This window comes from Lepisosteus oculatus, chromosome 12, assembly GCF_040954835.1.
Source record: "Lepisosteus oculatus isolate fLepOcu1 chromosome 12, fLepOcu1.hap2, whole genome shotgun sequence".
Taxonomy (NCBI): domain Eukaryota; kingdom Metazoa; phylum Chordata; class Actinopteri; order Semionotiformes; family Lepisosteidae; genus Lepisosteus; species Lepisosteus oculatus.
The window spans coordinates 5408198-5421111 of record NC_090707.1 but is presented as its reverse complement, the minus strand read 5'-3'; the positions used below and the strand labels follow the sequence as shown (position 1 = coordinate 5421111).

The 12914-nt window shown below is 37.8% G+C and overlaps 1 protein-coding gene across 3 annotated transcripts in view; it reads right to left on the bottom strand.

Moving 5' to 3' along the window:
- LOC102692698 (nck-associated protein 5) overlaps positions 1-9092 on the bottom strand; it is a 150133-nt gene extending 141041 nt beyond the window's left edge. For 2 of the 3 annotated variants that reach the window (XM_015358337.2, XM_069196267.1), the window contains exon 1: positions 8601-9088. The gene's annotated coding sequence lies outside the window, so the exon portion shown is untranslated. Of the gene's footprint in view, positions 1-8600 lie in introns of all 3 variants that reach the window. The other variant, XM_069196268.1, reaches the window with a different exon arrangement.
- Between the last annotated feature and the right edge of the window lie 3822 nt (positions 9093-12914).

Genomic DNA, 12914 nt, shown 5'->3' with positions numbered 1-12914 from the left:
GGCGAGTATGAGTATGGTACACAGGAGAGGATTAATGTTGGGGGGGGGAGAGGCGGCTAGTCGGGAAGGTGGATGAGGAGGAGTTAACCCATCGTAGCCCAGGTAGTGGTGGTGGCAAGGACTTTGAGCGAGGAGCCCTGATCCGACACAGACTGACTCTGTGTGCTCACACCCACAGAGTAGGGTGACTGTTAGGGGCTGGGCTCCCACAGGGACACCGGGCAAGAAGGACTGGTGAAGGAGAAGAGACAAGACTCCGTAACAGGCTGGAGCAGGAGGTGCAGGTGGTGGTGTGCCTAAGGGCGTAAATGGTAGAGAGACGAATGGAGAGAGAATACAAAGAAGGGGTTATGGATAAAGGGAAGTCGGGGGGAAACAGAAATGTTTGTGGAGTTGTTCCAGAGTTCCAGGGAGCGGAGACGGCATCAGAAGGAGCTTGAAAAGAAGAGCAGACCTCATGGCACCTGCAGGGTGCTGATTGTTTCCACGGAAAATGGAGGAGTCAGGGTTGGAGGTTGAAGAGCTGCTCGTTCGAGGGGGAGAAATGGCGGCTCGCCAGCTGGACTTGTAGAAGGAGAACAGTAGTCGGATCGCTGGGTCCAGTTATGCTTGAAAAGTTGATGAGCAGGAGGAGATGATAGGGTTGGAGCTGAGGGACAGCTCCCATTGCTGCAGGAACTGGCGGGAATGACGGAGAATTGGAAGGTAAGGGCCACCTCTGGCAAGAGCAAACACTGACTGCAAGAAAAGATGCATGTAAAGGATACTCAGGATGTTTATACAGTATGTAAGAGAGTAAAAATGGGCAAGATTAGAAATTTAACTTGCTCCTGAACTTCTGTATATAAACTCCTCTTAATTCTTATTTTTTATTACAAAATTATAATATACCCATTTAATAAGCATGATCAGGTGGATTGCCAAGGTAAACACACCTCATGTTAAACTAGAATATGCGGAATAAATGCCTGTGTTACACTTTCCCCACCCATTAACTGCCTCTTACAAGCAGGTAGAAACAGGACCGGCAACAACATCAGTTTATAACGCAAGTCCAGGTGGATTTTGAAAATCATACAGTAAAGACAAGACGAGATGGTATACAAGACAGCAGTCTTTGCTATGGAGAAAGTGCAGGAGATGTCCATTGTATGGCTCCAAGAAGCAAACTCTGACAAGGAGTATCCTCCCTATAGCTGTCAGAGACTAAACCACCTTTCGCCAAACATGTACACACTGTGTATTCTTTGTGGCCCTAGCGAAAACACTGCTGTCTGAGAACAACGCACAGTGCCCTCTGAGAGTCTCCTGACCATCATCAAATTAACTCACACAATTAAAAAATAATAATTCTCTGTGTAAACCAGTGTGGGAAGAAGAAAGGTATAAAGGAAAAACTGCTGTGGCAGCATATTTTTCCAGTTCGGGGCAGTAGCTATGGAAACTATCTACTGTGGCCAATTGGCTCTTTTCCATGTGTGGCACATAACATTAAACCGCTACTTTCTCTCAAGGCTCAGTTTGCCACAGTCTTCCTCCACACCACTGAGAGGGCTGATAGTGATTGTTTTCTAATCACTATGCACAGACAATAGTCTCCATATTTCAGGAACAAACGCTACTGTTGCAATTTAATTAAACAAATGCTAGAGATAAAATGCATTATACAGTGAGTGATGCTGCTGCTCCCATTCCAGTGCTGTATACTGTATGCACCCCTGAAAGGATAATGGAATGTCAAACACAGGCTTGAGAAAGTTGCAACAATTCCAGACACTGACTTTGGAGAACTAAAGGCTAATATACGGTACCTTCCGCATTTCAATTATTCTGTCTGTATCAATTTTAACAGATTATATTTCCTTTTTAGGTCTGTAAGATTTTGGGAAGCACCTGTAAAAACATTGTGCACTGCCATGTGGCAGATCACACTGCTACTGACTGCAAAAGAAAACTGATCTTACAATTTATTGGTAAACGTAAAAATAGTCACTGACCCTTCAAAATATGCATTTAAACAGTATGTGCCTGTTCTTATTAAACTGTGTTAAAGTTGCATATTTGGGTATTTACCCCTAACAACACAAGGCCTGAATGTTCACAAAAGCAGCAGAAAGAGTTATGTGACTAACGTTTGCTATGATTTAGTGATCACTCAATATTTATTTGATAGATTTAAAAATGGAGGCCAAGAGAAAGCATCATTTTCGTCTTATCTGAATAAGCCTCTCCTCCACCAAATGTTTAAAACTACAATCTATGAGATTAGAACAGACTCAGCACTGAGAAAAAATGTGTGGCTGTGCCCCATCACAGAACCATGAGATAAGATTATCAACATGTATGGCGTGTTTCACTATTACAGTCAGCTCCATTGAACTGGAACACATTCTTTCCTTCCCGAATCTCCCTCTCTTCAAGTTACACAGATGAAATTTTGGATTTCTACTACAGAGAACCCATAGTTTACTACTGCCATGTCTGCATGGTGACACATTTATTAATTAGTCCTGCCACATTCAACCACAGAAATCCAAACACAAGCCATTGCTTCCCTGACTGGTAGAATAAACTATATTCCTGGCAGAGAAAAACCAAACAAAAACGTCCCTTTATTTTTTCCTGTGTCATTGTAGGTGACCACAGTCATGAATCTTTATTACTAAAATCTTGGCTCTTCAAAATGGGTTACATGACCCACACTACGTGAAATTGGATAACAAATGTTTGTAGAACTTGTTTTTACAGTATATGATATAAAAATCATAGCAACTCTCTGCTGTCTCTGTTGTTTTAAAATAACATACAATAGTAAATAAAATAATAATGATCTGATGAACAGAAAGCTGTATATTACACAGATTTAGAATTAATTTACTAATAGCATATTCTGTAGTCTGGCAAAAGTAAAAAAAAAATGTTTCTTTCCCTTGTAAAAAATAATGTACTAATTTACTAATGTTTAGTTGACAAAACTATCACCACTGTAGAAATAAAGATTTCTTTAAAATAATGAACCTAAACAAAGACTGTCATACCTTTTAGTTTAAATCACACCAGTTACAGTATGTAATACTGTATATCAGGTCATCAACATTCTTCATTTTCAAACATAATGACATTTTTTACATATTAGTTATCAGAAAATGAGATGCTCTGAAGTTACTTCACTTAATTGTTTTATCAATGCAAGCCCACCTTTGTTATATGGTCTTTCATACACACTTTATACTATAGCATATTCCTCTTTGTGTGAGCATGCATAGCAAACAGCAAGTCACAAAATAATTTCATAACAAAGACATGGACATTGCCCTTACTGTCAAATACAGCATTTTCAATAATATACTTTTATAGAAGAGATTTATAGATTGATTTTGATGTTAAAGCCAAAAGACTAATTAAAGAAGGTGTGCCGTCTTATTTAATTTAATTTAATTCTGAAACCTGTAAAAAGATTGAACATAGAAAGCTAGACTTACAGCAGCTGGGCCAGAATGTTTTTGATAAAAACATGGCAAATCTATAATCATGCCATGCTAACATTCACCTCCCAAAATGAGCAAGTCTTAGCATATTGTTGTGTCCAAATGCAATGTCCTATAATAAATGCCAATCTTTATATGAAGACTCAAACCCCTAACCAGTGAGCACTAATTCTTAAAGGCAAAACTAAATCCAAGCAGGCATGCTTTTAGTGTTCAACATCCATGGTAAAACATGATTAATGTAAAGCACAAGTGGAAATATTTAAAGGTACAACCTCTGGTTAATGAGAGACTTAAATGTTTTAAAATGTATTTTTATTTCAGTCTGGAATTTTAAAAGCAGTGAAAGATTTCATTCATTCAGAAACCTAGCAACCTACAACTGGATAGCAGTGGAATGTGTCAAGTACACAGATCCCTCCTCTTTCACACCGAAGGCACTGGATCTTTTTAAAATAAACTATTTAACGGCCTTACACACTTTTTGGAAAGTAAAGGTATAAAAATATTTAAGATTTTGGGCATAACACACAAATTCAAAAAAACATTTGCCAAATCTATAACAAAGATACTTGGAAATCTCACTCATTTTTATTCAATAATGACATTTTCAGTAACCGTTTCCATATTTTTAATATCATGTTCTATATGTCTTGTCAAACATATTCTGGAAGATGTATATGGCTACTGAATCTTAGCAGGCACAAAGAATCCTTGTGATCTCTGTGAATAAACAAGGTCCAATTTATGTTGTCAATTTAACACATTCAGTTTTAAAGAGTAAAAAACAAACATTTTTCCTCCAAATAATTGCTTTTAGGTTGCCTAGAGTTTCACTAAACATTATATTGAAACTTCTCTCTTCTGCAGTAGCCCAGAATCGTCTCTATGCCACTCACTGACTTACCCTATAGTGGTATTTGAAGGTCTGTAAGCATGAGCTCATTGCTTTTGACTGATGTGCTACAGTGTCTTGCTCAGAGACACAGTTGCAACATGTGTTGTTTCAACTTGCAGAAAGAGATGAATGACTTCTCATTCAAGTTCCAACTAAGGAACAAAAACAGATGATTAGGGAGTTCTGTGTGTCTCATGGAGAGCAAGTTGGGGTGTGCGAAAAGACAAATTCCTAATACGAGAAATTGTATGTGGCCAATAAAGTGATCTTATCTTATCTTACAAGCCATTTTTTCTCTTTCTTCCAATGTACTCTTTTAGAATGCATTTCAGTGCAGGTACAGTAGGTTCATACTGTACGTCAACATTCATGAACCCTTGCTTTGACCGCAATTTTACTGGTTGAAAAAAGTACACATTTTGTAAAGATATTTTAAAGATATTTTGTACAGTTCTAAGAAGACATAAAACAAGAAATATTATAATTGTTTTGTGCCAAAGTACTTTGTGTTCAGTACACATGTACATTGCACTAAACGAGAATATATCATTCAAATTCATTTTAACTGAGATGCACTGATATACTCAGCTGCTGAATCAAACATAAAATTACAGTGGTGGTATTAATACACACAGCTGAACATAATTACATACAGCAGAGTATTTCCAATGCAGACTACAAACTGCTCACAAGAAAAGTACAGGGATACAATTTAAAGCCATTTTCACAGGTCACGAACTAGGCAGACTTACAGAGCTGAAGTCTCTTCTTACCCCTGTCCTGGATTGGTAACTCATCAAAATCATGATGAAGTATTATTGATGATGCCACGTATTCTCTCTATAACTGTGACCTTAAGACAATGAGGAACCCAACAGAGAGGCATTTCATATTATGCGTATTATAATATAAGAATGAAATCCTAAAACTGGCAACCATGTTAAGTCTTTTTCAAGGCTGACTAAATGTTAAGCAATGTATGTGTATTTGAAACAAAAAGGACATAACTATTGTTCTGAGTTTATTTATAAAGTCTGAATTTTAATTTACATTAATATATGTGTGGAATGCCTATTAAATAAAAATAAACCCCTATCAGCTTTAAACTTCAATTACAAACCCAATGTAACAGTATTATTATTATTATTATTATTATTATTGTTGTTGTTGTTGTTGTTGTTGTTGTTGTTGTTGTTGTTGTTGTTGTTGTTGTTGTTGTTGTTGTTGTTGTTGTTACTTTCGAACAACTAAGGCACAAACGTCTTAGCAGGAATAAAAAAAAGTTAAATTAAATTTGAGACCTTGCTTATACGTTTAATTGATTATTGAATAAGTGTCATAATATTTAATTTAAAATAACCCAGCTAATTATATTGGTGCAGAATAGCCTGGACCTTGAAAACAAACATCAGCAATTATAGAAAAGGCAATAGTTCAAAAATAAAACACAAAATATTTGGAAACAGTTGCAGTTAGACAAGGTCAAGCATAATGTTTTGCATTGAAGCAAACTAATAATGGTAGTGGGAAACAAACTTATTAATCGTTACCCAGCAAATCTCCTTACATCATTAAAAAAAGACAAGTTGTTCATACTTTTGTATCAAATAATGAAGTCAAAAGAACTGAAATTATGCTTAACAGACAGTGTCCTGAAACACTCTGATTACAAGCAAATACTTCAACAACACAGGTTGTATTATTTTCTGTCATGTGAGAACCCGCAGTAAATAATATCACATAATACCACATCACAGTTTAATAGCTTAATAACATTATCTTGATATTGGACCCATCAACTCAGTATGTTTGGAATACTGGAGATGAATATTTTACAGAACATTGAAAGGGATGTCAATTACTTTGTTAGGGATTTTATGGTAATTATTCATTAAGACGCTCTTTTGAAATCCAATTGAAGTTAGCAAAGCTCACGAATGAGCCAATAACCTTTGGCTACTGCACTGCATATCCATAACTGACAGCATTGCATTAAAAATAAGCAGGAAAGCTTTGCAATACTTCATTCCAGGCCACATCCTACAAACTCAGCATGTTACTTTTTGACATTCCCAAGTAATTTCATTTGACCTCTTAGCCCCAATCTCTGGGAAGCATGAACTAAAATGCAATAATGGTCAATTAACGCAAGTCTCCAAACAGAGTGTAACAGACTGTACACTGGGGCCGCAGCTCAAAGCAGGGGAGCAAGGAGTTCCCACGATACTTCCTGTTATAGGGCAAGACTGAAATATACATACTGTATATACTGTACAGTACTTATATATACAGTATGTGCATGTGTATGTGTTCTCCATCAAAACATTACATTATTTTACTCTGCTACTAAATTATATTATTTTTATTTAAGCAACACTTTAAGGTTTGCAATTTATCGTTCTGAAAATACATTCGTTTCTCGGACTCACAAATGCATGCACTACTCACATTGCCAGCCAAATGCAGTTTTTGTTCTATTCATTCAAACATCAGATGTGTGTCAAACATGCCACATCACAGGGGAAAAACACAAAAGCTTTTTGTTTGATGAAAGCCACACGGTTGTGCTTATTTCCACTTTTAAGTGTTAGAGATTGGTAATGATTCTCTCTCCATAAAATTCCACATGACCACATGTCTCCACATGGGTATACTTCCTTACTTATCTTTTTTTAAGGATTAGCAGGAAGACTTTAAAACGAGAATGTGACAGTCCAAGAATAACAATAATGCCAGCACCTCATAAACAGCTCATCTTGAAAGGTACAATATATTTTCCTGCTAAGATGACAATGCGTAAAAGAACATATTAAAATGTAAAACTTTGATATAAAAGAAATACCTGTCCTTTATTTTCCTTTCATTTACTCTGCCTGTAAGTGACATTTGTTCTTTTTTAAAAAAAGAAAGAAACTTTATCTTCGCCAGCCAATGGGTAAAGTAAACTGATGAGAATTTATTTTTGTTCTCATCTCAATTATGTAATGAAAAATCTTGTAGCTCGATTATTCTCTTAAACAAAACTTCAGATTCATTTCCCTGCTTTTAATAACTCTCTTCCAAATGCAGTCAAAACACATTAGCTTCCTGCGAGCACTCTCTCTAGGCACAGGGAGGGAAGTTAACTCCACTGAATACTCCCTCCTCATCAGCAGTACATTTAAGCAAACAGTCACGTACTCAATAAAATAGCAGCTGCCACACAGAAGCTTTGGAAATAGAGTAAAACAGAGCACACAGATTCCAATGCCAGGATGGTGCATTCAAATCCACTTTACAGATAAGCAGCTTTTTAAAGTGGTAGGCCAGAAATGAGCTGCCACATCAGGGACAGTATCCTAAACTGATGCTCCTGCTTCCCATACTCAATTTCAATACTCAACAAAACCCTGGCCACTGTTTCCACAATGGCACTAAATTGGCACTAAAGGGGCAGGTCTCTTTCAACTGGCTAAGGGTATGAATGAACTCATGTGAATGGCTTGGTTTATCTGTTGCAACAGCAGTATGTATGCATAATCACAGACAACCACTCCATATCAGATCATAGGGAATGCTGAAGAAAAATCAACCTGAAGATAACATCTTAATCGATTTGGATAAATTATCCGTAAAGACAAAGCTTTAATATCTGTCTTGGCTCTCCTAAAACTATCTATCATATTTGGTAACATCAATCATCATTAAGCGGCTTAGATCCATGCAGTAATTCAGCCCTTGCAGTTGCTAATAGCAACAGGGCACACAATTGTTTTCCCACCCTTACACAACTAAATAATGAGCCTTTCGAAGGCTTATGATCCCTTGCACATGCAAGTGTCTCCTGTGAAAAAGACGTGTTTAAAATGACTGTGGACCTGAAGTTCAAAAACAGCAGGAGCTGTTCCTCAAAAGCCTTCCCAAATACAAATTTTACATTTCAGTTCTCTCGTCCCCTGTGGCAGAGTGAGAAATTCTGTGTGGCACAAATGAATTTGCATCTATTTGTAAGTTTGCAGCACGTTTCACCAGAAGCAGCCTGCCTCTTCACAAAACAATGAAAAAGCATAAACAAACAGGTGAAGATCCGGATCCCCACTGTACCTGAGGAGAGTGCCTGCATGCACATCAATCATTTTGCATCTATCAATAAAGAGCAAAAGTAGATGTGTTCTTATCATAGACGTACAAGGAGGACAAAAATTGAGAGGCATTTCGGCAGCCAAGTTGCTTACCCTGCCTCTGACTGTACATCCTGCTGGATGAGGATCTTCAGATAACAGCCATGATAATCCTACACGCAATTCCAGTAGTGGCAGCAGCAGCCGCAAACAAGAGATCCTGGAGTTGATAAACTTTCCATCCACACTGCAGCTCAAAGCTGTGCTTGCTGCAAAACACCACAGTCTCTCTCTCTCTCCTCGCCCTTACTCTCTTATTCGCTCTCTCTTTCTCTCTCTCCCACTCGCTCTCTCCCTGGCTCGCTCTGCCTGTTGTGCTTCAGAGCCTTTCTCAGGCTGTGGGACATTTAACATGTGTTTGGGGAGGGCCGCTGGCTTTGAAGGTGGCACTTTCCTCTGGGAGGGAAGCTCGGAGCAGCTCAGGAGCGTATGACTGCTACTCCGTGTGCGATCCTGCGACTGGGCCTATTAATTCCCAGCCCTAAGAAAACTGCCTGGGATCGGCTGTCGAATCCAGCCCATCTGCTGCAATCATAATCAGTCTCAAATGAATGCCTCTGACAAATCTGAGCCTGCAGCAGGGGTTAGAGAAGCCAGCATTCAGAGGGGGAAGGGTATGTTTCTATTGTCTCTTCAGAATAGGGCGACTGTGAAAAGGGGAGGCACTCGGGGAGGTGAAATTAAAAGGCTCCTGGATACTGTGCTCAATTTAAAAGGAAAGCACTCCCAGCCACCCAATCACAGACACTTTGCTAAACATTTGTTGCCGCTAATGTACTAAATGAACTATTACACTAATCAGATTAACAATTTGTAGAAGTGAAGCAGAGCGAAGGCAAAAGGGTGTCTCCTGGGTAATTTCCGAAAAAAGAAAACAAAAACACGCTAATTTCCCCCAACAGACACATCACTATCCATCCTTAAGCCTTCGGTACAGAAAGTTCTGTTCAAAACGTAATCGGTGTTTGTTTTCAAATAGTCTTAACTATATTCAAAGCATCAGTCTCTCAGGCTGGTACTGAAGACATTTTTACCCACTTTACCAAAGACTGTAAAATTCCCCCCAGGCCAGATGACGCGGTGTTTTCTGTCAGTAAACTGTTCATAAAGTGGCAAAACAAGTCTGCCTCATAAACAAGCAGTATTAAAAACCTCATTAAATACACAAAGAATTCTTAAACATTATTTTCAATACATTATTTGATATTATTATTTCAGATTATTATGAAAACTGTGCGCTATATTATCATTAAAAAATTAATTGTCAGGTTTGAATCCCATAACATTTTAAAATTTAACTTTTTCAAATTGAACTCATTCTATCCCAAAGATTGAAGAATAATGCCGACTAAAATCCCATTTCCCAATGTAAAAATACATTTCCATCAGGTGTGACCAAAAAAAACCCTAAGGTTCTATATTACAGTATTTAATTTCTATAACAGGTGCTTTACAACTTTGTTTTTAATTCATTTGAAAAAAAAACATTCACACAGAAGACAGAAAAAGGGCACAAACATACTGTATTATACTGCCTTTAGAAACTATATGTCAGTTCTGTACCATTCAAAAAATATCTGCATGCCTATGTGATTAAGTTTTAAGACAAAGGAGCAATAATGTTAAAAGTACTGTAAATAGTTGTCAATAGCCATCATTAAAGAAACAGTAAATTCCAAGAATATAAGAAAATTAGGAAGGATGGATTGAGAGAAGGCCATTCCAAACCAGAAAATGTTTGACCCAGAAAACCTGGAAAACCACACGCAGGCAATCACTGTGCCATCGCTGTGATTCAGGCAGAGCAGTCTGTCCTCTGAAATATGAAACAGCCCAGCACTGTTCAGATTTTAACACAGCACCAACAAGTAGTAATTCCTCAGCCCACTATTTCACAGAGACCCTCTTTCAGTGGAACCTGGTGTCTAATCTGCTGAACTCATTATGCGGTGCTCATTACACCATGAAGAGTAGAAATTACAGATTTTGCTGTTTTGAAACACATGGTTGCACAAGCAGCCAGCAAGGTTTTCCACTGCTGGGAGAGAACAGTCCCTGAGAAAGGTGAGAGGTGGAGCTTGCGAAAGTGGGGTTATATAGACTCTTATAAGGAAAGATTAAATCGCACCTGACACATTTGCATTTACATTAAAATTAATATACTGTAAAACAAAGGGCAAGTGGATATCAATTGGACTACACAGACAGAGGCAGTGCTAAGTATATTGTACAGAGAGACATTATCTAAGAATATTGCCTTTTCTAATATTTTATAAATCTGAAAAGTTTTTGTTTAACCTACAGTATTAATGTAGATTGACGTTCGCCACTAATAAGACGTGGGTTATAAAAAATGGAGCAAAACTATTGGTTTTCAGCAAACAATGCGTGCATGTCATGAGCTGAAAGATTCATCATGGTTTTTCATGTTAGGAGAAATACAGTAAGTAAAAGAATTTTTCACATGACCTATGGGATTTAGCAGCGCAGAAAAACCCAAACTGAGCTTCAGTATAGAGCTGCTCAACATAGATCTCCTACTTCTCCTACATTGATGTCAGCTTGGCGCCAGGTAAAACACTAAAAAGAGCTAAGCTATAAAACATGAGCTTTGTTTCTTTCACTCTCCAATTCTTCAGTAGAATTGAGTTGTTTTCCTTTAGTTCCTGTTTTTGTGTTGCATGGGTCCTACTTGGCTTGCTGTCAGGTTTTTAATATGGTTTTAGGAAGCCCTGGGAGAGACATCAGTATCCCAGGGCAAACGTCGTTTGTTTGTTGCATCTGATCTAACCCCTCTCTGGTGCTGAAAACAGGACGAGCTTTGTTGCGAGAGGGACAATAAGTGCAACTGCTTTGTGATCTTTGTCCCACACGCTAATGCAATTATTGAACCCCTACAGAGCAATATCGACTTCATAATATCGTTTTGCTGATAATCCACTCCTGTCATGTCCCATTAGAGTCATGTCTTGATGAGCAGCCTGCTTACATCTGAAAGAGCGGTGCTGAGAGATGCTCAGAAGAAATAAACTTGCAAAAACCAGTTGCCTAAGTAAAACTGCCAAGCAGCTGAGAGACAAGGTGTCAAAGACAGCATTCGGTGCAATACTATGTTTTCTTTTTTGCTGATTTTAGATTTTTTTACAGTTGAGTTTCTTGCCTTTCAACAGATCCCTTCATTTGCACACGGTGTTCGCTTTTGCTACATAAACTTTCCGATTTCTGTTTGAAAAAATGTATAACCAAAGAAAAGAAGAATGTAAGCAGAGGTTAAATGATGCGGTTAAAAAAAGGTTAACTTCGTTCATTTTTTAAGGGGGTGGAGGGGATTCAAACGTTTAAGCTGCAATTTATTTTGCATTGAGTTTTATTTTTGATGTTGGTAAAACCTCAGGCCTCTGAATTTGGACGAAGTTGGGCCTTCCAATTTTCCCAAAGGAATAACAGGAAGAAAGTTCTCGCAATGGAAAGAATTGGTGTTTTTTTAATGACGTTGTTATCTTTCTATTTATGGAAGAAAGTCCTTCCTACAGTGGTCGAGAATGCAGTCATCCCCCGAAGTCTTCAGAAATACAGTACATGCCTTCGTTATGAAGTATTATATTATAATTCAGTGTTTTTCCTTCTCATTAACTATCTTCGGGGCAGAACCAAACAAAATGTAAAAAGAGGTGAAATTCACAAAGGACGGTTGTGTTTGTTTCTATGGTGATCGGTTTAGTGCAAGTAGCTGCTCTAGGACCATTGTGACATCATTGCCTTGAACTCGGTAAGGAGCTACTTAGATCTATTGTTTTCAGCGTGAATATGTGAATATCTCTTTTTTGTTTGGTTCTGAAACACATCCTGCGCCTCTTCAGCTATATCTGAAAATATGTGTCATTAACTTCCAAATGTTCCCAGCCTATAAAACCAATGTCTCTTATTTTAAATGACATTGCTACTTATCAGTTCTGAAACATGTTATCACCTACTGACCTTGAATACAAGAAGAAAAATGCATGTCTTTCAAGGGTAATGCTATAATATTGGGGGTGGTGGGGGGGGGTGTGAATTCAAACTAAAGTCATCAGGTCTTAATGCTGGCAGATGAAAAATATTCTGAAAAAGGAAATGTTAAGCAATGACCTTGAAGCAATACCAATAAAAAGCTTCACTAACCCATTCTATTAACCTCCTTCCTAATATGCACTTAAAACTGACACATGTGTGTTTGGTGAACATTTCAGCATTTATCAGACTACAGCAGCTATCTTATGATATAATGTTCATTGAGCCCCACTGACTGTAAGGAGGTATTTTAGGCAAAACGCTAATATTCAGTAGTAATGACTGGCCAACAAATGTCATCAGACTTCTTGTGATTAT